Here is a 2,500-nt window from a genome sequence, read left to right as displayed (position 1 = left end):
ACGGTACAACTACCCTTCTACCAGGGAAAGAAAATAGAAAACTGTTTCAGAACTTTTTTTTCTACGAACTGATTGCTGTGTGTAGCATTTATATATCATCCTCTGATAGCATATTTGGCCTTATCGGTTATAAACTCACAATGTGATAACTTGGATTCATAATGGTTCAATATCAATATCACCAACATGGTATATTTTGCAAAATCTGTGGTCACTGGTAAACAACCTTGAATATGGTCGTGAATATAGCTTGCTTTGATGTGATAGGATTTTTATCAGTGACTAATGTTAATGTTTATTGAGGAGGGTAGAGTTTTTATCTTCAAATAATGAAGGAATCTGATCATTTTAATCAGCTATTTTATTTAGATTGAAGATAAATGAGTCATATAATCAATGGCATTCTGTAGATAAGGTGGGGTAAATATATCTCTGTTTTTTGTGATTGTTAATGAATAGGCATAATTTCTTAACTCTGATTAGTTATTATTTAAAGATAATACTGTCGTTCATCAACGTTCATAATTCATATACATTTTCCTTCTCTTAATGAATAGATTTATGACCATTCGAGAGTATCATTAAGACTTGAATAATTATAACGCACAGAAAAAAATATGAAGGATTGCTCTTAGCAATAAATTGAAAGTAATACTGTTACTGGAGATTAGGTACATTCTTTTGTTCTGATTTTTTCGTATTCTATTGATGTACTTCACTTATTTCGAAGTTTTGCTATGTCATGTATGCTTTTAATTTAGTTGTTCTCTTTAATGATGAATTACCATTTTTTTTTTCAAATTACCAAATATAAAAGAAAGATTTATGCTTTGGGAATATTGTTGAAGTAATGGTTTTTCTCTACAAAGTTCTCACTATTTTCCTGGTGGATATTAATCATTATCCTGTAGTGAGGAATAACCTACATTGTTATACGGTACATGATATAGCCACATATGCTATAGTGAATACTAGAAAATTTCGTTCTCTACCACTAAAGAGCTATGGAGTCTTTTGACTGGGCAGACAGTACTACATTGGATCTTTCGCTCTGTTTACGGTTCATTTTCATTTTGCCTACACACACACCGAATAGTCTGGCCTATTCCTTACAAATTCTCCTCTGTCCTCATACACCTGACAACACTGAGATTACAAAAAAATTCTTCTTCATTCAAGGGATTGCTGCACTGTAATTGTTCAGTGGCCACTTTCCTCTTGCTAAGGGTAGAAGAGACTCTTTAGCTATGGTAAGCAGCTCTTCTAGGAGACACTCAGAAATCAAACCATTGTTCTTTAGTCTTGGGTAGTGTTATAGCCTCTGTACCATGGACTTCTACTGTCTTGGGTCAGAGTTCTCTTGCTTCAGGGTACACTCGGACACACTATTCTATTTGATTTCTCTTGCTCTTGTTTTGATAAAGTTTATATGGTTTATATAGGCGATATTCATTTTGATGTTTTTACTCTTCTTAAATTATATTGTTTTTCTTTGTTTCCTTTCCTCGCTCGGCTAATTTCCTTCTTGAAGCCCTTGGGCTTATAGCATCCTACTTTTCCAACTAGGGTTGTAGTTTAGCAAGTAATAATAATAATAATAATAATAATAATAATAATAATAATAATAATAATAATAATAATAATTGGTATTAACTAGGCGAAAAAAAAGGTTATATATAAAGTGAGTCGGACATTATGCTTGACCGGGACCTTGTCTTGCACCCTTGACTTTCAAGAATTAAATCATTTCAAGATTTTTACATAACAGTTAATCCCTGCTAGTTTCATTAATTTACAATTGAAATTGTGGCCAGGAAGCTGTTCAAAATCAAACACATACACAAAAAAAGGGGGTAAAACATAACTTCCTTCCAACATTGTTGGCGGAGTTAAGATTATAGTACTTCTACTGACTACTTTCACGAACACAATTTGATTGTAATTTCTAATCCCTCATAATCAATATATGAGTGAGATTTATGAGCTGGATACCGACAAGGCTGAAATTATCTTATCATATATAAATACTGAAAACACAGTCAGGAACGAGCTGCTCTTTCTATAAAAAAAAATTTAGAGAATCATTTAAATTACAGCGAAGCAACTTGCATTTATTAGCAATGCATATCATTCGTGTTTCACGTTATGGAAGGTAAAGGCATCTATACCTTTAGCATACAAATTACCATCAGCTATAGTAGATCAATTATTCTCTATTAATACATATTTTTTTCTTTGGTGGACGGAATACTTTGAAAGTTTACTAGATGTTGAGGATAATAGGGAGGCAGATATAATTGCGGTTGCAGTTGTTGGAGTACCGGTGATGGGATATGAGAATGAGAGAGAGATTACAAGATAGGAAGTTAGGAGAGTACTAGATAAAACGAGAGTAGGAAAAGCATCTGGTATGGATGGTGTGAGAGCTGAGATGTTGAAGGAAGAGGGTGTGACTGTACTTGAATGATTGGTGAGATTGTTTAATATGTGTTTTGTGATG

At 33.1% G+C, this 2,500-nt stretch overlaps 1 protein-coding gene across 7 annotated transcripts in view; it reads right to left on the bottom strand.

Annotated features, from left to right (window-relative positions):
* Nucleotides 1-63, bottom strand: part of LOC137641668 (triadin-like) — an 11,606-nt gene extending 11,543 nt beyond the window's left edge. For all 7 annotated transcript variants that reach the window (XM_068374446.1, XM_068374470.1, XM_068374479.1 and 4 more), the window contains exon 1: nucleotides 1-63. This exon is cut by the window's left edge and continues 75 nt beyond it. The gene's annotated coding sequence lies outside the window, so the exon portion shown is untranslated.
* Nucleotides 64-2,500: the final 2,437 nt, after the last annotated feature.

This window comes from Palaemon carinicauda, chromosome 1 (assembly GCF_036898095.1).
Source record: "Palaemon carinicauda isolate YSFRI2023 chromosome 1, ASM3689809v2, whole genome shotgun sequence".
NCBI classification, from domain to species: Eukaryota; Metazoa; Arthropoda; class Malacostraca; order Decapoda; family Palaemonidae; genus Palaemon; species Palaemon carinicauda.
Note: the sequence above shows the minus strand (reverse complement) of the source record. Positions and strands in the feature narration are given on the sequence as shown.